We start from the raw sequence: 22,831 nt of genomic DNA, 5'->3' as shown, positions 1-22,831 counted from the left end.
ACATCCAGGGACAACCCCCATATTATACATCAGGTCTGTTATTAATAACAGTTCCAACCATCCACCATGACCTCTCCAGATGGTAACCCCTCCACCCTGACCTCCACCCTGACCCCTCCACCCTGACCCCTCCAGGTCTGTTCTTACCCTCCACCCCAACCCCTCCACCCTAACCCCTCCACCCTCCACCCCACCCTAACCCTCCACCCCTCCACCCCTCCACCCTAACCCCTCCACCTAACCCCTACACCTCCACCTCCACCCTAACCCTCCACCCTGACCCCTCCACCCTAACCCCTCCACCTACACCCTGACCCCTCCACCCTAACCCCTACACCTCCACCCCTCCACCCTGACCCCTCCACCCTGACCCCTCCACCCTAACCCCTCACCTACCCCCTCCCCCTCCACCCCTGACCCCTCCACTCCTCAACCCTCTACCCCCTCACCCCTCTACCACCCCCCTCTACCCCTCACCCCTCCACCCTAACCCCTCTACCCTAGCCCCTCTACCCTAACCCCTCTACCCTAACCCCTCTACCCTAACCCCTCTACCCTAACCCCTCTACCCTAACCCCTCTACCCTAACCCCTCTACCCTAACCCTCTACCCTAACCCCTCTACCCTAACCCCTCCACCCTAACCCCTCCACCCTAACCCCCTCCACCCTAACCCTCCACCCTAACCCCTCCACCCTAACCCCTCCACCCCTGTCCTTTACCTGAGGGGCTGGTTCTGATGTAGACGACTTCACTCTTGGCTCCCAGGATGTCTAACCCCTCCACCCTAACCCCTCCACCCTAACCCCTCCACCCCTGTCCTTTACCTGAGGGGCTGGTTCTGATGTAGACGACTTCACTCTTGGCTCCCAGGATGTCTAACCCCTCCACCCTAACCCCTCCACCCCTGTCCTTTACCTGAGGGGCTGGTTCTGATGTAGACGACTTCACTCTTGGCTCCCAGGATGTGTCTATCCTCTGCCACCAGAGTGATGGCCTTGACGTAGATGGCGTACTGGGTCCAGGGCTTGAGAGGTGACAGTAGAACCCTGGGTCAGAATTCTTCTCCTGGGGAAGGTCCACGTCCACCATGTTCCAACTGTTGGAGCCACAACCGTCCTGACCGTCAAACTCTGTGATGTTCTGGTACGCACTGGAGGAGAGGGAGACGCATGGGTTAGAGGATATAGAGGAAGTAGAGGCAGACGCATGGGTTAGAGGATATAGAGGAAGTAGAGGCAGACTGATGGGTTAGAGGATATAGAGGAAGTAGAGACAGACTGATGGGTTAGAGGAAGTAGAGACAGACTGATGGGTTAGAGGATATAGAGGAAGTAGAGACAGACTGATGGGTTAGGGATATAGAGGAAGTAGAGACAGACTGATGGGTTAGAGGATATAGAGGAAGTAGAGACAGACTGATGGGTTAGAGGATATAGAGGAAGTAGAGACAGACTGATGGGTTAGAGGATATAGAGGAAGTAGAGACAGACTGATGGGTTAGAGGATATAGAGGAAGTAGAGACAGACTGATGGGTTAGAGGATATAGAGGAAGTAGAGAGACTGATGGGTTAGGGGATATAGAGGAAGTAGAGGCAGACTGATGGGTTAGAGGATATAGAGGAAGTAGAGGCAGACTGATGGGTTAGAGGATATAGAGGAAGTAGAGGCAGACTGATGGGTTAGAGGATATAGAGACAGACTGATGGGTTAGAGGATATAGAGGAAGTAGAGACAGACTGATGGGTTAGGGGATATAGAGGAAGTAGAGACAGACTGATGGGTTAGAGGATATAGAGGAAGTAGACAGACTGATGGGTTAGAGGATATAGAGGAATTAGAGTGATGGGTTAGAGGATATAGAGGAAGTAGAGGCAGACTGATGGGTTAGAGGATATAGAGGAAGTAGAGACAGACTGATGGGTTAGAGGATATAGAGGAAGTAGAGAGACTGATGGGTTAGGGGATATAGAGGAAGTAGAGGCAGACTGATGGGTTAGAGGATATAGAGGAAGTAGAGGCAGACTGATGGGTTAGAGGATATAGAGGAAGTAGAGGCAGACTGATGGGTTAGAGGATATAGAGACAGACTGATGGGTTAGAGGATATAGAGGAAGTAGAGACAGACTGATGGGTTAGGGGATATAGAGGAAGTAGAGACAGACTGATGGGTTAGAGGATATAGAGGAAGTAGACAGACTGATGGGTTAGAGGATATAGAGGAATTAGAGTGATGGGTTAGAGGATATAGAGGAAGTAGAGGCAGACTGATGGGTTAGAGGATATAGAGGAAGTAGAGACAGACTGATGGGTTAGAGGATATAGAGGAAGTAGAGGCAGACTGATGGGTTAGAGGATATAGAGGAAGTAGAGACAGACTGATGGGTTAGAGGATATAGAGGAAGTAGAGAGACTGATGGGTTAGAGGATATAGAGGAAGTAGAGTGATGGGTTAGAGGATATAGAGGAAGTAGAGTGATGGGTTAGAGGATATAGAGGAAGTAGAGACAGACTGATGGGTTAGAGGATATAGAGGAAGTAGAGACAGACTGATGGGTTAGAGGATATAGAGCAAGTAGACAGACTGATGGGTTAGAGGATATAGAGGAATTAGAGTGATGGGTTAGAGGATATAGAGGAAGTAGAGGCAGACTGATGGGTTAGAGGATATAGAGGAAGTAGAGGCAGACTGATGGGTTAGAGGATAGAGGAAGTAGAGTGATGGGTTATGGGATATAGAGGAAGTAGAGTGATGGGTTATGGGATATAGAGGAAGTAGAGACAGACTGATGGGTTAGAGGATATAGAGGAAGTAGAGACAGACTGATGGGTTAGGGGATATAGAGTAAGTAGAGACAGACTGATGGGTTAGAGGATATAGAGGAAGTAGAGCCAGACTGATGGGTTAGAGGATATAGAGGAAGTAGAGCCAGACTGATGGGTTAGAGGATATAGAGGAAGTAGAGCCAGACTGATGGGTTAGGGTTAGATATAGAGGAAGTAGAGACTGAAGGGTTAGAGGATATAGAGGAAGTAGAGAGACTGATGGGTTAGGGTTAGATATAGAGGAAGTAGACTGATGGGTTAGATGATGTTCTAGGATATAGAGGAAGTAGAGTGATGGGTTAGAGGATGTTCTAGGATATAGAGGAAGTACAGACAGACTGACTGTAGAGTAACTTACGCCTCCTTGTAGTATAGTATGAATGAGATGAGGTCTCTATAGTCTGGGGGTCTGTAGCGCTGCCAGGTCACTTTGATACGGTTAGACATCGTACTGTTGGACTTGAACCGCAAGATCTTACTCTCACCTGGTGAACACAACCAATCACACAATTTACAAAGCCTGTTCACCTGGCAACCAATCACAACCACAGTCAGCTCACCTGGAGAATACAACCAATCACAACGACCAGCCCTAATCCTACAAGTGCTTAGAAACATCGAATCAAACCAGCCCATTACATTGTCTCCGTGGTGAGATCAAACCAGCCCATTACATTGTCTCAGTGGTGAGATCAAACCAGCCCATTACATTGTCTCAGTGGTGAGATCAAACCAGCCCATTACATTGTCTCAGTGGTGAGATCAAACCAGCCCATTACATTGTCTCAGTGGTGAGATCAAACCAGCAGTGGTGAGATCAAACCAGCCCATTACATTGTCTCAGTGGTGAGATCAAACCAGCCCATTACATTGTCTCAGTGTTGAGATCAAACCAGCCCATTACATTGTCTCAGTGTCGAGATTAAACCAGCCCATTACATTGTCTCAGTGTCGAGATCAAACCAGCCCATTACATTGTCTCAGTGTCGAGATCAAACCAGCCCATTACATTGTCTCAGTGTCGAGATCAAACCAGCCCATTACATTGTCTCAGTGTTGAGATCAAACCAGCCCATTACATTGTCTCAGTGTCGAGATTAAACCAGCCCATTACATTGTCTCAGTGTTGAGATCAAACCAGCCCATTACATTGTCTCAGTGGTGAGATCAAACCAGCCCATTACATTGTCTCAGTGTCGAGATTAAACCAGCCCATTACATTGTCTCAGTGGTGAGATCAAACCAGCCCATTACATTGTCTCAGTGTTGAGATCAAACCAGCCCATTACATTGTCTCAGTGGTGAGATCAAACCAGCCCATTACATTGTCTATGTGGTGAGAGCAGGAAAAGTAGAACTTGTTTGTTTCCAGAGTTTGCTGTCGAGGGCAATATGGTGTGGGCTGAACCATGTAGTACACAACTATATCTTCAACGAATGGACATGGCTGAAACATTTATTTGACCTTTATTTAACTAGGCAAGTCAGTTATGAACAAATTCTTATTTTTCTTCCTGCCTTGTTCAGGGGCAGAACAACAGATTTTTACCTTGTCAGCTCAGAGATTTGATCCAGCAACCTTTCAGTTACTGGCCCAATGCTCTAACCACTAGGCTACCTGCCACTCCACATGCAGTACACAGCTATTGTTTCAATGAATGGACATGGCTGAACCATGCAGTATATACAGTACCAGTCAAAGGTTTGGACACACCTACTCATTCCAGGGTTTTTCTTTATTTTGACAATTTTCACATTGTAGAATAATAGTTAAGACATCAAAACGATGAAATAACACATATGGAATCATGTAGTAACCAAAAAAGTGTTAAACTGATCAAAATATATTTCAGATTCTTCAAAGTAGCCACCCTTTTGCCTTGATGACAGCTTGGCACACTCTTAGCAGGGTAGCCTAGTGGTTAGAGCGTTGGACTAGTAACCGAAAGGTTGCAAGTTCGAATCCCGAGCTGACAAGGTACAAATCTGTTGTTCTGCCCCTGAACAGGCAGTTAACCCACTGTTCCTAGGCCGTCATTGAAAATAAACATTTGTTCTTTACTGACTTGCCTAGTAAAATAAAGGTAAAAATGTGTTTTCATTCTCTCAAGCAGCTTCATGATGTAATCACTTGGAATACATTTCAATTAACAGGTGTGCCATGTTAAAATGCTAATTTGTGTAATTTCTTTCCTTCTCAATGCATTTGAGCCAATCAGTTGTGTTGTGACAAGGTAGGGGTGGTATACAGAAGATATCCCCATTTCCTAAAAGAACAAGTCCACATTATCAAAAGAACAACTCAAATAAGCAAAGAGAAACAACAGTCAATCGGAACATTTCAAGAACTTTGAAAGTTTCTTCAAGTGCAGTCGTAAAAACCCTCAAGCGCTGATGATGAAACTGTCTCTCGAGGACCGCCACAGGAAAGGAAGACCCAGTGTTACCTCTACTGCAGAGGATACGTTCATTAGAGTTGACTGCACCTCAGATTGCAGCCCAGTTCAAGTAGCAGACACATCTCAACATCAACTATTCAGAGGAGACTGTGTGAATCAGGACTTCATGATTGAATTGCTGCAAATAAAGCACTACTAAAGGACACAAACAAGAAAAATACTTGCTTGGGCCAAGAAACACGAGCAATGGTACATTAGACCGGTGGAAATTTGTCCTTTGGTCTGATGCAGATTAGGTGAACGGATGATCTCTGCATGTGTGGTTCCCAACGTGAAGCATGGAGGAGGTGGTGTGATGGTGTGTGGTTCCCACCGTGAAGCATGGAGGAGGTGGTGTGATGGTGTGGGGTTCCCACCGTGAAGCATGGAGGAGGTGGTGTGATGGTGTGTGGTTCCCACCGTGAAGCATGGAGGAGGTGGTGTGATGGTGTGTGGTTCCCACCGTGAAGCATGGAGGAGGTGGTGTGATGGTGTGGAGTTCCCACCGTGAAGCATGGAGGAGGTGGTGTGATGGTATGTGGTTCCCACCGTGAAGCATGGAGGAGGTGGTGTGATGGTATGTGGTTCCCACCGTGAAGCATGGCGGAGGTGGTGTGATGGTGTGGGGATGCTTTGCCAGTGACACTGATTTAGTTAGAATAAACCAGCCTGGCTACCACAGCATTCTGCAGCGATACGCCATCCCATCTGGTTTACGCTTAGTGGGACTATCATTTGTTTTTCAACAGGAGAATGACCCAACACACCTTCAGGTTGTGTAAGGGCCATTTGACCAAGAAGGAGAGTGATGGAGTGCTGCATCAGATGAGCTGGCCTCCACAATCACCTGACCTCAACCCAATTGAGATGGTTTGGAATGAGTTGGACCACCGAGTGAAGGAAAAAAAGCCAACAAGTGCTCAGCATATGTGGGAACTCCTTCAAGACCGTTGGAAAAGTATTCCTCATGAAGCTGTTTGAGAGAATGCCAAGTGTGCTAAGCTGTCATCAAGGCAAAGGGTGGCTACTTTGAAGAATCTCAAATCTAAAATCTATATTTTGATTTGTTTAACTATTTTAGTTACTACATAATTGTATACGTGTTATTTCATAGTTTGGATGTTTTCACTAATGTAGAAAATAGCAAAACTAAAAAAGAGAACTTGAATGAGTAGGTGTCCAAACTTTTGACTGGTACTGCAATGTAGTAACTAAAAAGGTTTAAAATAAAGTATGGTATTATAGAGCTGTATAGTATAGAGCTGTTAAATATAAAGTATGGTATTATAGAGCTGTACAGTATAATATCATAGAGCAGTACAGTATAATATCATAGAGCAGTATAGTATAATATCATAGAGCTGTATAGTATAATATCATAGAGCAGTACAGTATAATATCATAGAGCTGTACAGTATAATATCATAGAGCAGTACAGTATAATATCATAGAGCTGTATAGTACAGTATAATATCATAGAGCTGTACAGTATAATATCATAGAGCTGTACAGTACAGTATAATATCATAGAGCTGTATAGTATAATATCATAGAGCTGTACAGTATAATATCATAGAGCTGTACAGTATAATATCATAGAGCTGTACAGTATAATATCATAGAGCTGTATAGTATAATATCATAGAGCTGTACAGTATAATATCATAGAGCAGTACAGTATAATATCATAGAGCTGTATAGTACAGTATAATATCATAGAGCTGTACAGTATAATATCATAGAGCTGTACAGTATAATATCATAGAGCTGTATAGTATAATATCATAGAGCTGTATAGTACAGTATAATATCATAGAGCTGTATAGTATAATATCATAGAGCTGTATAGTACAGTATAATATCATAGAGCTGTACAGTATAATATCATAGAGCTGTATAGTATAATATCATAGAGCTGTACAGTATAATATCATAGAGCTGTATAGTACAGTATAATATCATAGAGCTGTACAGTATAATATCATAGAGCTGTATAGTATAATATCATAGAGCTGTACAGTATAATATCATAGAGCTGTACAGTATAATATCATAGAGCTGTATAGTACAGTATAATATCATAGAGCTGTACAGTATAATATCATAGAGCTGTATAGTACAGTATAATATCATAGAGCTGTATAGTATAATATCATAGAGCTGTACAGTATAATATCATAGAGCTGTATAGTACAGTATAATATCATAGAGCTGTATAGTATAATATCATAGAGCTGTACAGTATAATATCATAGAGCTGTACAGTATAATATCATAGAGCTGTATAGTACAGTATAATATCATAGAGCTGTACAGTATAATATCATAGAGCTGTACAGTATAATATCATAGAGCTGTACAGTATAATATCATAGAGCTGTACAGTATAATATCATAGAGCAGTACAGTATAATATCATAGAGCTGTACAGTATAATATCATAGAGCTGTATAGTATAATATCATAGAGCTGTATAGTACAGTATAATATCATAGAGCAGTACAGTATAATATCATAGAGCTGTATAGTACAGTATAATATCATAGAGCTGTACAGTATAATATCATAGAGCTGTACAGTATAATATCATAGAGCAGTACAGTATAATATCATAGAGCTGTATAGTATAATATCATAGAGCTGTACAGTATAATATCATAGAGCTGTACAGTATAATATCATAGAGCTGTACAGTATAATATCATAGAGCTGTACAGTATAATATCATAGAGCTGTACAGTATAATATCATAGAGCTGTACAGTATAATATCATAGAGCTGTACAGTATAATATCATAGAGCTGTACAGTATAATATCATAGAGCAGTACAGTACAGTATAATATCATAGAGCTGTACAGTATAATATCATAGAGCTGTACAGTATAATATCATAGAGCTGTACAGTATAATATCATAGAGCTGTACAGTATAATATCATAGAGCTGTACAGTATAATATCATAGAGCTGTACAGTATAATATCATAGAGCTGTACAGTATAATATCATAGAGCTGTACAGTATAATATCATAGAGCTGTACAGTATAATATCATAGAGCTGTATAGTACAGTATAATATCATAGAGCTGTACAGTATAATATCATAGAGCTGTATAGTACAGTATAATATCATAGAGCTGTATAGTACAGTATAATATCATAGAGCAGTACAGTATAATATCATAGAGCTGTACAGTATAATATCATAGAGCAGTACAGTATAATATCATAGAGCTGTATAGTACAGTATAATATCATAGAGCTGTATAGTACAGTATAATATCATAGAGCTGTACAGTATAATATCATAGAGCAGTACAGTATAATATCATAGAGCTGTATAGTATAATATCATAGAGCAGTACAGTATAATATCATAGAGCTGTATAGTACAGTATAATATCATAGAGCAGTACAGTATAATATCATAGAGCTGTACAGTATAATATCATAGAGCTGTATAGTACAGTATAATATCATAGAGCAGTATAGTACAGTATAATATCATAGAGCTGTATAGTACAGTATAATATCATAGAGCTGTACAGTATAATATCATAGAGTTGTACAGTATAATATCATAGAGCAGTACAGTATAATATCATAGAGCAGTACAGTATAATATCATAGAGCTGTATAGTATAATATCATAGAGCAGTACAGTATAATATCATAGAGCAGTACAGTATAATATCATAGAGCTGTATAGTACAGTATAATATCATAGAGCTGTATGGTATAATATCATAGAGCTGTATAGTATAATATCATAGAGCAGTACAGTATAATATCATAGAGCAGTACAGTATAATATCATAGAGCTGTACAGTATAATATCATAGAGCTGTACAGTATAATATCATAGAGCTGTACAGTATAATATCATAGAGCTGTATAGTACAGTATAATATCATAGAGCTGTATAGTATAATATCATAGAGCAGTACAGTATAATATCATAGAGCTGTATAGTACAGTATAATATCATAGAGCTGTACAGTATAATATCATAGAGCTGTATAGTACAGTATAATATCATAGAGCTGTACAGTATAATATCATAGAGCAGTACAGTATAATATCATAGAGCAGTACAGTATAATATCATAGAGCTGTACAGTATAATATCATAGAGCTGTACAGTATAATATCATAGAGCTGTACAGTATAATATCATAGAGCAGTACAGTATACTATCATAGAGCTGTATAGTACAGTATAATATCATAGAGCTGTACAGTATAATATCATAGAGCAGTACAGTATAATATCATAGAGCAGTACAGTATAATATCATAGAGCTGTACAGTATAATATCATAGAGCTGTACAGTATAATATCATAGAGCTGTACAGTATAATATCATAGAGCTGTACAGTATAATATCATAGAGCTGTACAGTATAATATCATAGAGCTGTACAGTATAATATCATAGAGCTGTACAGTACAGTATAATATAAGTATCGTACAGCTTGCTCGGTCTCCGTTGTTCCTGAAGTCGTCCTCCTCAAACTTCTCTGTGATGCCCGTCCTCTGCCACATCTTCCGGATCTCCGACATGCAGAGTTTAGGGTTGGATCGGAAGAACAGTTTCCCGGCCCGGATGGTCAGGTTGTGCTGGGTCCAATCCCACAAGAACTGGAGGTGCTGATTGTCTACTGCATGGAAAGCATACATGCTGAGGGGATTGGGGGGGGGGGGACAGAGGAGAGAGGAGAGAGAGGTGGGGAGGAAGGAGAGAGAGGAGGGAGAGAGAGGAGAGAGGAGGGAGAGAGAGGAGAGAGGAGGGAGAGAGAGGAGAGAGGAGGGAGAGAGAGGGAGGAGAGAGGAGGGAGAGAGAGGTGGGGAGGGAGAGAGGTGGGGAGGGAGAGAGGTGGGGAGGGAGAGAGAGGTGAGGTGGGGAGGGGAGGGAGAGAGAGGTAAGGTGGGGAGGGGAGGGAGAGAGAGGTGGGGAGGGAGAGAGAGGAGGGAGAGGGAGAGAGAGGAGGGAGAGAGAGAGAGAGGAGGGAGAGAGAGAGAGAGGAGGGAGAGAGAGAGAGAGGAGAGAGGAGGGAGAGAGGTGGGGAGGGAGAGAGGTGGGGAGGGAGAGGGAGAGAGGTGGGGAGGGAGAGAGGTGGGGAGGGAGAGAGAGATGAGGTGGGGAGGGGAGGGAGAGAGAGGTGAGGTGGGGAGGGGAGGGAGAGAGAGGTAGAGAGGGAGAGAGGGAGAGAGAGGAGAGAGGTGGGGAGGGAGAGAGAGTGGTGGGGAAGGAGAGAGAGGTGAGGTGGGGAGGGGAGGGAGAGAGAGGTAGAGAGGAGAGAGGTGGGGAGGGAGAGAGAGTGGTGGGGAAGGAGAGAGAGGTGAGGTGGGGGGGAGAGAGGTGGGGAGGGAGAGAGAGTGGTGGGGAAGGAGAGAGAGGTGAGGTGGGGAGGGAGAGAGAGGTAGAGAGGGAGAGAGGAGAGGTGGGGAGGGAGAGAGAGTGGTGGGGAAGGAGAGAGAGGTGAGGTGGGGGGTGGGGAGGGAGAGAGAGGTAAAGAGAAGGGGATGTAGAGATAGAAGTGGGGAGGGAGAGAGAGGTGGGGAGGTAGAGAGAGAGAGAGGTAGAGGGAGGGGAGGAGAGATGGGGAGGGAGTAAGGAGGAGAAAGAACAGGGAGTCACCAACAGTAAACAGAAATATCCTCTCAGTCTGATGGTCTCCACCACACTAACCCTCAGTCTGATGGTCTCCACCACACTAACCCTCAGTCTGATGGTCTCCACCACACTAACCCTCAGTCTGATGGTCTCCACCACACTAACCCTCAGTCTGATGGTCTCCACCACACTAACCCTCAGTCTGATGGTCTCCACCACACTAACCTGCAGTCTGATGGTCTCCACCACACTAACCCTGCAGTCTGATGGTCTCCACCACACTAACCCTGCAGTCTGATGGTCTCCACCACACTAACCCTCAGTCTGATGGTCTCCACCCACCACACTAACCCTCAGTCTGATGGTCCCCACCCACCACACTAACCCTGCAGTCTGATGGTCTCCACCCACCACACTAACCCTGCAGTCTGATGGTCTCCACCCACCACACTAACCCTGCAGTCTGATGGTCTCCACCCACCACACTAACCCTGCAGTCTGATGGTCTCCACCCACCACACTAACCCTGCAGTCTGATGGTCTCCACCACACTAACCCTGCAGTCTGATGGTCTCCACCACACTAACCCTGCAGTCTGATGGTCTCCACCACACTAACCCTGCAGTCTGATGGTCTCCACCACACTAACCCTGCAGTCTGATGGTCTCCACCACACTAACCCTGCAGTCTGATGGTCTCCACCACACTAACCCTGCAGTCTGATGGTCTCCACCACACTAACCCTGCAGTCTGATGGTCTCCATCACACTAACCCTGCAGTCTGATGGTCTCCACCACACTAACCCTGCAGTCTGATGGTCTCCACCCACCACGCTAACCCTGCAGTCTGATGGTCTCCACCCACCACGCTAACCCTGCAGTCTGATGCTCTCCACCACACTAACCCTGCAGTCTGATGGTCTCCACCACACTAACCCTGCAGTCGGATGGTCTCCACCCACCACACTAACCCTCAGTCGGATGGTCTCCACCCACCACACTAACCCTGCAGTCAGATGGTCTCCACCACACTAACCCTCAGTCGGATGGTCTCCACCCACCACACTAACCCTCAGTCTGATGGTCTCCACCACACTAACCCTGCAGTCTGATGGTCTCCACCCACCACACTAACCCTGCAGTCTGATGGTCTCCACCACACTAACCCTGCAGTCTGATGGTCTCCACCACACTAACCCTGCAGTCTGATGGTCTCCACCCACCCACCACACTAACCCTGCAGTCTGATGGTCTCCACCCACCACACTAACCCTGCAGTCTGATGGTCTCCACCCACCACACTAACCCTGCAGTCTGATGGTCTCCACCACACTAACCCTCAGTCTGATGGTCTCCACCCACCACACTAACCCTCAGTCTGATGGTCTCCACCCACCACACTAACCCTGCAGTCTGATGGTCTCCACCACACTAACCCTGCAGTCTGATGGTCTCCACCACACTAACCCACAGTCTGATGGTCTCCACCACACTAACCCACAGTCTGATGGTCTCCACCACACTAACCCTGCAGTCTGATGGTCTCCACCACACTAACCCTCAGTCTGATGGTCTCCACCACACTAACCCTGCAGTCTGATGGTCTCCACCACACTAACCCTGCAGTCTGATGGTCTCCACCACACTAACCCTGCAGTCTGATGGTCTCCACCACACTAACCCTGCAGTCTGATGGTCTCCACCACACTAACCCTGCAGTCTGATGGTCTCCACCACACTAACCCTGCAGTCTGATGGTCTCCACCACACTAACCCTGCAGTCTGATGGTCTCCACCACACTAACCCTGCAGTCTGATGGTCTCCACCACACTAACCCTACAGTCTGATGGTCTCCACCACACTAACCCTGCAGTCTGATGGTCTCCACCACACTAACCCTGCAGTCTGATGGTCTCCACCACACTAACCCTGCAGTCTGATGGTCTCCACCCACCACACTAACCCTCAGTCTGATGGTCTCCACCCACCACACTAACCCTGCAGTCTGATGGTCTCCACCCACCACACTAACCCTGCAGTCTGATAGTCTCCACCCACCACACTAACCCTGCAGTCTGATGGTCTCCACCCACCACACTAACCCTGCAGTCTGATGGTCTCCACCCACCACACTAACCCTGCAGTCTGATGGTCCCCACCACACTAACCCTCAGTCTGATGGTCTCCACCACACTAACCCTGCAGTCCAGACCAGTACCAGATGAGATGTACAGGTTTTAACAGGGCCAAACGGAGAGAAGACAGAGAAAATGAGAGAGGAGAGGGGCAGGTTTTAACAGGGCCAAACGGAGAGAAGACAGAGAAAATTAGAGAGGAGAGGGGCAGATTTTAACAGGGCCAAACGGAGAGAAGACAGAGAAAATTAGAGAGGAGAGGGGCAGATTTTAACAGGGCCAAACGGAGAGAAGACAGAGAAAATGAGAGAGGAGAGGGGCAGTAGAATACCACTTTAGTTCCGTGAGGACTCAGGAATGGCAGGAATGCAGTGAGCCTTGGAGCAGATAACTTTCTAATCAGAGAGAGACAAGGCCGAGGGGAAGTGGAGAGGGGGAGGACGGGTGAGGAGAGGTGGGGGTTTAGGCCAAGGCCCTCTCGTGACCTCGGATGCCGATCTTTCCGATCGCTCCGTGAGGTTGAGGTGGCCCATTAGCGAGAGCAACAAAGGAGCAGACAAAGCAAGGTCATACTATCTAGGCATCTGTCTATCCCTGGCAGCTCCATCTCATCCAAACCACCACATGTTGCTGCTGTGGTTTACAGTTGAATCAGATATTACGACAGCAACAGCGGATTTATTTTACAAGTTGAGAACACATTCTACCTGGGGAATAGGTACAGGGGAGAGGAGGGGGATGAATTGACCAATTGGAACCTGGGGATGATTAGGTGACTTATAGTTTGAGAGCCAGATTGAGAATTTAGCCAGGATACCGGGGTTATAACACCCCTACTATTACAATAAGTGCCATGGGATCTTTAGTGACCACAGAGAGGCAGGATACCGGGGTTATAACACCCCTACTATTACAATAAGTGCCATGGGATCTTTAGTGACCACAGAGAGGCAGGATACCGGGGTTAACACCCCTACTATATTACAATAAGTGCCATGGGATCTTTAGTGACCAGAGTCAAGACACCAGGGTTAACACCCCTACTATTACAATAAGTGCCATGGGATCTTTAGTGACCACAGAGAGGCAGGACACCGGGGTTAACACCCCTACTATTACAATAAGTGCCATGGGATCTTTAGTGACCACAGAGAGGCAGGATACCGGGGTTATAACACCCCTACTATTACAATAAGTGCCATGGGATCTTTAGTGACCACAGAGAGGCAGGATACCGGGGTTAACACCCCTACTATATTACAATAAGTGCCATGGGATCTTTAGTGACCAGAGTCAAGACACCAGGGTTAACACCCCTACTATTACAATAAGTGCCATGGGATCTTTAGTGACCACAGAGAGGCAGGACACCGGGGTTAACACCCCTACTATTACAATAAGTGCCATGGGATCTTTAGTGACCACAGAGAGGCAGGACACCGGGGTTAACACCCCTACTATTACAATAAGTGCCATGGGATCTTTAGTGACCACAGAGAGGCAGGATACCGGGGTTAACACCCCTACTATTACAATAAGTGCCATGGGATCTTTAGTGACCACAGAGAGGCAGGACACCAGGGTTAACACCCCTACTATTACAATAAGTGCCATGGGATCTTTAGTGACCACAGAGAGGCAGGACACCGGGGTTAACACCCCTACTATTACAATAAGTGCCATGGGATCTTTAGTGACCACAGAGAGGCAGGACACCGGGGTTAACACCCCTACTATTACAATAAGTGCCATGGGATCTTTAGTGACCACAGAGAGGCAGGATACCGGGTTAACACCCCTACTATTACAATAAGTGCCATGGGATCTTTAGTGACCACAGAGAGGCAGGATACCAGGGTTAACACCCCTACTATTACAATAAGTGCCATGGGATCTTTAGTGACCACAGAGAGGCAGGATACCAGGGTTAACACCCCTACTATTACAATAAGTGCCATGGGATCTTTAGTGACCACAGAGAGGATACCAGGGTTAACACCCCTACTATTACAATAAGTGCCATGGGATCTTTAGTGACCAGAGTCAAGACACCGGGGTTAACACCCCTACTATTACAATAAGTGCCATGGGATCTTTAGTGACCACAGAGAGGCAGGACACCGGGGTTAACACCCCTACTATTACAATAAGTGCCATGGGATCTTTAGTGACCACAGAGAGGCAGGACACCGGGGTTAACACCCCTACTATTACAATAAGTGCCATGGGATCTTTAGTGACCACAGAGAGGCAGGATACCAGGGTTAACACCCCTACTATTACAATAAGTGCCATGGGATCTTTAGTGACCACAGAGAGGATACCAGGGTTAACACCCCTACTATTACAATAAGTGCCATGGGATCTTTAGTGACCAGAGTCAAGACACCGGGGTTAACACCCCTACTATTACAATAAGTGCCATGGGATCTTTAGTGACCACAGAGAGGCAGGACACCGGGGTTAACACCCCTACTATTACAATAAGTGCCATGGGATCTTTAGTGACCACAGAGAGGCAGGACACCGGGGTTAACACCCCTACTATTACAATAAGTGCCATGGGATCTTTAGTGACCACAGAGGCAGGATACCGGGGTTAACACCCCTACTATTACAATAAGTGCCATGGGATCTTTAGTGACCACAGAGAGGCAGGATACCGGGGTTAACACCCCTACTATTACAATAAGTGCCATGGGATCTTTAGTGACCACAGAGAGGCAGGACACCGGGGTTAACACCCCTACTATTACAATAAGTGCCATGGGATCTTTAGTGACCAGAGTCAAGACACCAGGGTTAACACCCCTACTATTACAATAAGTGCCATGGGATCTTTAGTGACCAGAGTCAAGACACCGGGTTAACACCCCTACTATTACAATAAGTGCCATGGGATCTTTAGTGACCACAGAGAGGCAGGATACCGGGGGTTAACACCCCTACTATTACAATAAGTGCCATGGGATCTTTAGTGACCACAGAGAGGCAGGATACCAGAGTTAACACCCCTACTATTACAATAAGTGCCATGGGATCTTTAGTGACCAGAGTCAAGACACCGGGGTTAACACCCCTACTATTACAATAAGTGCCATGGGATCTTTAGTGACCACAGAGAGGCAGGATACCGGGGTTATAACACCCCTACTATTACAATAAGTGCCATGGGATCTTTAGTGACCACAGAGAGGCAGGACACCGGGGTTAACACCCCTACTATTACAATAAGTGCCATGGGATCTTTAGTGACCACAGAGAGGCAGGACACCGGGGTTAACACCCCTACTATTACAATAAGTGCCATGGGATCTTTAGTGACCACAGAGTCAAGACACCAGGGTTAACACCCCTACTATTACAATAAGTGCCATGGGATCTTTAGTGACCACAGAGGCAGGATACCGGGGTTAACACCCCTACTATTACAATAAGTGCCATGGGATCTTTAGTGACCACAGAGAGGCAGGACACCGGGGTTAACACCCCTACTATTACAATAAGTGCCATGGGATCTTTAGTGACCACAGAGAGGCAGGACACCAGGGTTAACACCCCTACTATTACAATAAGTGCCATGGGATCTTTAGTGACCACACAGAGGCAGGATACCGGGGTTAACACCCCTACTATATTACAATAAGTGCCATGGGATCTTTAGTGACCACAGAGAGGCAGGACACCAGGGTTAACACCCCTACTATTACAATAAGTGCCATGGGATCTTTAGTGACCACAGAGAGGCAGGACACCGGGGTTAACACCCCTACTATTACAATAAGTGCCATGGGATCTTTAGTGACCACAGAGAGGCAGGATACCAGGGTTAACACCCCTACTATTACAATAAGTGCCATGGGATCTTTAGTGACCACAGAGAGGCAGGATACCGGGGTTATAACACCCCTACTATTACAATAAGTGCCATGGGATCTTTAGTGACCACAGAGAGGCAGGACACCGGGGTTAACACCCCTACTATTACAATAAGTGCCATGGGATCTTTAGTGACCAGAGTCAAGACACCAGGGTTAACACCCCTACTATTACAATAAGTGCCATGGGATCTTTAGTGACCAGAGTCAAGACACCGAGGTTAACACCCCTACTATTACAATAAGTGCCATGGGATCTTTAGTGACCACAGAGAGGCAGGATACCGGGGTTAACACCCCTACTATTACAATAAGTGCCATGGGATCTTTAGTGACCACAGAGAGGCAGGATACCAGAGTTAACACCCCTACTATTACAATAAGTGCCATGGGATCTTTAGTGACCAGAGTCAAGACACCGAGGTTAACACCCCTACTATTACAATAAGTGCCATGGGATCTTTAGTGACCACAGAGAGGCAGGATACCGGGGTTATAACACCCCTACTATTACAATAAGTGCCATGGGATCTTTAGTGACCACAGAGAGGCAGGACACCGGGGTTAACACCCCTACTATTACAATAAGTGCCATGGGATCTTTAGTGACCACAGAGAGGCAGGACACCGGGGTTAACACCCCTACTATTACAATAAGTGCCATGGGATCTTTAGTGACCACAGAGTCAAGACACCAGGGTTAACACCCCTACTATTACAATAAGTGCCATGGGATATTTAGTGACCACAGAGAGGCAGGATACCGGGGTTAACACCCCTACTATTACAATAAGTGCCATGGGATCTTTAGTGACCACAGAGAGGCAGGACACCGGGGTTAACACCCCTACTATTACAATAAGTGCCATGGGATCTTTAGTGACCACAGAGAGGCAGGACACCAGGGTTAACACCCCTACTATTACAATAAGTGCCATGGGATCTTTAGTGACCACACAGAGGCAGGATACCGGGGTTAACACCCCTACTATATTACAATAAGTGCCATGGGATCTTTAGTGACCACAGAGAGGCAGGACACCAGGGTTAACACCCCTACTATTACAATAAGTGCCATGGGATCTTTAGTGACCACAGAGAGGCAGGACACCGGGGTTAACACCCCTACTATTACAATAAGTGCCATGGGATCTTTAGTGACCACAGAGAGGCAGGATACCAGGGTTAACACCCCTACTATTACAATAAGTGCCATGGGATCTTTAGTGACCACAGAGAGGCAGGATACCGGGGTTAACACCCCTACTATTACAATAAGTGCCATGGGATCTTTAGTGACCACAGAGAGGCAGGATACCAGGGTTAACACCCCTACTATTACAATAAGTGCCATGGGATCTTTAGTGACCACAGAGAGGCAGGATACCAGGGTTAACACCCCTACTATTACAATAAGTGCCATGGGATCTTTAGTGACCAGAGAGAGGCAGGATACCGGGGTTAACACCCCTACTATTACAATAAGTGCCATGGGATCTTTAGTGACCACAGAGAGGCAGGATACCAGGGTTAACACCCCTACTATTACAATAAGTGCCATGGGATCTTTAGTGACCACAGAGAGGCAGGATACCGGGGTTATAACACCCCTACTATTACAATAAGTGCCATGGGATCTTTAGTGACCACAGAGAGGCAGGACACCGGGGTTAACACCCCTACTATTACAATAAGTGCCATGGGATCTTTAGTGACCACAGAGAGGCAGGACACCGGGGTTAACACCCCTACTATTACAATAAGTGCCATGGGATCTTTAGTGACCACAGAGAGGCAGGACACCCATCTAACATCCCATCCGAAAGATAGCAACCCTACACAGGGCAATGTCCCCAATCACTGCCCTGGGGCATTGGGAAAGAGTGCCTCCTACTGGCCCTCCAACACCACTTCTAGCAACATCTGGTCTCCCATCCAGGGACTGACCAGGACCAACCCTGCTAAGCTTCAGAAACAAGCCAGCAGTAGGATGCAGGGTGGTATGCAGGGTGGTATGCTGCTGCCTAACATAGTAGGATGCAGGGTGGTCTGCTGCTACCTAACATAGTAGGATGCAGGGTGGTATGCTGCTGCCTAACATAGTGGGATGCAGGGTGGTATGCTGCTACCTAACATAGTAGGATGCAGGGTGGTATGCTGCTGCCTAACATAGTGGGATGCAGGGTGGTATGCTGCTACCTAACATAGTGGAATGCAGGGTGATATGCTGCTGGTTAACATAGTGGGATGCAGGGTGGTATGCTGCTACCTAACATAGTGGGATGCAGGGTGGTATGCTGCTACCTAACATAGTGGGATGCAGGGTGGTATGCTGCTACCTAACATAGTGGGATGCAGGGTGGTATGCTGCTACCTAACATAGTGGGATGCAGGGTGGTATGCTGCTGCCTAACATAGTGGGATGCAGGGTGGTATGCTGCTACCTAACATAGTGGGATGCAGGGTGGTGGGATGCAGGGTGGTATACTGCTGCCTAACATAGTAGGATGCAGGGTGGTATGCTGCTGCCTAACATAGTGGGATGCAGGGTGGTATGCTGCTACCTAACATAGTGGGATGCAGGGTGGTGGGATGCAGGGTGGTATACTGCTGCCTAACATAGTAGGATGCAGGGTGGTATGCTGCTGCCTAACATAGTGGGATGCAGGGTGGTATGCTGCTGCCTAACATAGTGGGATGCAGGGTGGTATGCTGCTACCTAACATAGTGGGATGCAGGGTGGTATGCTGCTACCTAACATAGTGGGATGCAGGGTGGTGGGATGCAGGGTGGTATACTGCTGCCTAACATAGTAGGATGCAGGGTGGTATGCTGCTGCCTAACATAGTGGGATGCAGGGTGGTATGCTGCTACCTAACATAGTGGGATGCAGGGTGGTATGCTGCTGCCTAACATAGTGGGATGCAGGGTGGTATGCTGCTACCTAACATAGTGGGATGCAGGGTGGTATGCTGCTACCTAACATAGTGGGATGCAGGGTGGTGGGATGCAGGGTGGTATACTGCTGCCTAACATAGTGGGATGCAGGGTGGTATGCTGCTACCTAACATAGTGGGATGCAGGGTGGTCTGCTGCTACCTAACATAGTGGGATGCAGGGTGGTCTGCTGCTACCTAACATAGTGGGATGCAGGGTGGTCTGCTGCTACCTAACATAGTGGGATGCAGGGTGGTCTGCTGCTACCTAACATAGTGGGATGCAGGGTGGTCTGCTGCTACCTAACATAGTGGGATGCAGGGTGGTATGCTGCTACCTAACATAGTGGGATGCAGGGTGGTCTGCTGCTGCCTAACATAGTGGGATGCAGGGTGGTCTGCTGCTACCTAACATAGTGGGATGCAGGGTGGTATGCTGCTACCTAACATAGTGGGATGCAGGGTGGTCTGCTGCTACCTAACATAGTGGGATGCAGGGTGGTATGCTGCTACCTAACATAGTAGGATGCAGGGTGGTATGCTGCTACCTAACATAGTGGGATGCAGGGTGGTCTGCTGCTACCTAACATAGTGGGATGCAGGGTGGTCTGCTGCTACCTAACATAGTGGGATGCAGGGTGGTCTGCTGCTACCTAACATAGTGGGATGCAGGGTGGTATGCTGCTACCTAACATAGTGGGATGCAGGGTGGTCTGCTGCTACCTAACATAGTGGGATGCAGGGTGGTCTGCTGCTACCTAACATAGTGGGATGCAGGGTGGTCTGCTGCTACCTAACATAGTGGGATGCAGGGTGGTCTGCTGCTGCCTAACATAGTGGGATGCAGGGTGGTATGCTGCTACCTAACATAGTGGGATGCAGGGTGGTGGGATGCAGGGTGGTCTGCTGCTGCCTAACATAGTGGGATGCAGGGTGGTATGCTGCTACCTAACATAGTGGGATGCAGGGTGGTCTGCTGCTACCTAACATAGTGGGATGCAGGGTGGTATGCTGCTACCTAACATAGTGGGATGCAGGGTGGTATGCTGCTACCTAACATAGTGGGATGCAGGGTGGTCTGCTGCTACCTAACATAGTGGGATGCAGGGTGGTCTGCTGCTACCTAACATAGTGGGATGCAGGGTGGTCTGCTGCTACCTAACATAGTGGGATGCAGGGTGGTCTGCTGCTGCCTAACATAGTGGGATGCAGGGTGGTCTGCTGCTACCTAACATAGTGGGATGCAGGGTGGTCTGCTGCTACCTAACATAGTGGGATGCAGGGTGGTCTGCTGCTACCTAACATAGTGGGATGCAGGGTGGTCTGCTGCTACCTAACATAGTGGGATGCAGGGTGGTCTGCTGCTACCTAACATAGTGGGATGCAGGGTGGTCTGCTGCTGGTTAACATAGTGGGATGCAGGGTGGTCTGCTGCTACCTAAATGTAAAATGCAGATGTATTAAATACCTGACAGGATCTTTTAATGATTGAGACATTGTTAATGAAACTCTCAGACAACAGCAGAGGACAGTGTTTACTATGTAGGTGAAAGGGAATGCTGTTTCGGTCCACACCAACCCTACAGCTCCATATTGTGACAGAATATCCATGCAGAGGCAGTTGTAATACAGACTGAAAGGCAAGGGTCCACACCAACCCTACAGCTCCATATTGTGACAGAATAGCCATGCAGAGGCAGTTGTAATACAGACTGAAAGGCAAGGGTCCACACCAACCCTACAGCTCCATATTGTGACAGAATAGCCATGCAGAGGCAGTTGTAATACAGACTGAAAGGCAGAGTTCTCCAACGTTATCCATTTACAATTAGAGACTTGAGCAAGGGGGGTTCAGGGCCCGTTGTCAAGGACAACCTACGCAGAGGAACCTCTCCTAGCATTCCCCTACACACACACACCACTCAATACGCTACCTGATTACCATGGCAACGCTCAACGACGGAGAGAGTGAAAGAGGAAATTCCTCAAAACAAACCATTAAAAGATGAAAAGGCAAAAGAACCAAGCAGATAAGCTGACAGAATATAGAGGGGTGGGGATCTGGTCCTCCTTTACAAAGCTGACAGAATGTAGAGGGGTGGGGATCTGGTCCTCCTTTACAAAGCTGACAGAATGTAGAGGGGTGGGGATCTGGTCCTCCTTTACAAAGCTGACAGAATGTAGAGGGGTGGGGAGCTGGTCCTCCTTTACAAAGCTGACAGAATGTAGAGGGGTGGGGAGCTGGTCCTCCTTTACAAAGCTGACAGAATGTAGAGGTGTGGGGATCTGGTCCTCCTTTACAAAGCTGACAGAATGTAGAGGGGTGGGGAGCTGGTCCTCCTTTATAAAACTGACAGAATGTAGAGGGGTGGGGATCTGGTCCTCCTTTATAAAGCTGACAGAATATAGAGGGGTGGGGAGCTGGTCCTCCTTTATAAAGCTGACAGAATATAGAGGGGTGGGGAGCTGGTCCTCCTTTACAAAGCTGACAGAATATAGAGGGGTGGGGAGCTGGTCCTCCTTTACAAAGCTGACAGAATGTAGAGGGGTGGGGAGCTGGTCCTCCTTTACAAAGCTGACAGAATGTAGAGGGGTGGGGAGCTGGTCCTCCTTTACAAAGCTGACAGAATGTAGAGGGGTGGGGATCTGGTCCTGGTCCTCCTTTACAAAGCTGACAGAATGTAGAGGGGTGGGGAGCTGGTCCTCCTTTACAAAGCTGACAGAATGTAGAGGGGTGGGGAGCTGGTCCTCCTTTACAAAGCTGACAGAATGTAGAGGGGTGGGGAGCTGGTCCTCCTTTACAAAGCTGCCAGAATGTAGAGGGGTGGGGATCTGGTCCTGGTCCTCCTTTACAAAGCTGACAGAATGTAGAGGGGTGGGGAGCTGGTCCTCCTTTACAAAGCTGACAGAATGTAGAGGGGTGGGGATCTGGTCCTCCTTTACAAAGCTGACAGAATGTAGAGGGGTGGGGAGCTGGTCCTCCTTTACAAAGCTGACAGA

At 46.9% G+C, this 22,831-nt stretch overlaps 1 pseudogene; it reads right to left on the bottom strand.

Annotated features, from left to right (window-relative positions):
• LOC124024899 overlaps positions 1–22,831 on the bottom strand; it is a 48,114-nt pseudogene that overhangs the window by 5,289 nt on the left and 19,994 nt on the right.

This window comes from Oncorhynchus gorbuscha, unplaced genomic scaffold (assembly GCF_021184085.1).
Source record: "Oncorhynchus gorbuscha isolate QuinsamMale2020 ecotype Even-year unplaced genomic scaffold, OgorEven_v1.0 Un_scaffold_2053, whole genome shotgun sequence".
In the NCBI taxonomy this organism is placed as follows: Eukaryota; Metazoa; Chordata; class Actinopteri; order Salmoniformes; family Salmonidae; genus Oncorhynchus; species Oncorhynchus gorbuscha.
Note: the sequence above shows the minus strand (reverse complement) of the source record. Positions and strands in the feature narration are given on the sequence as shown.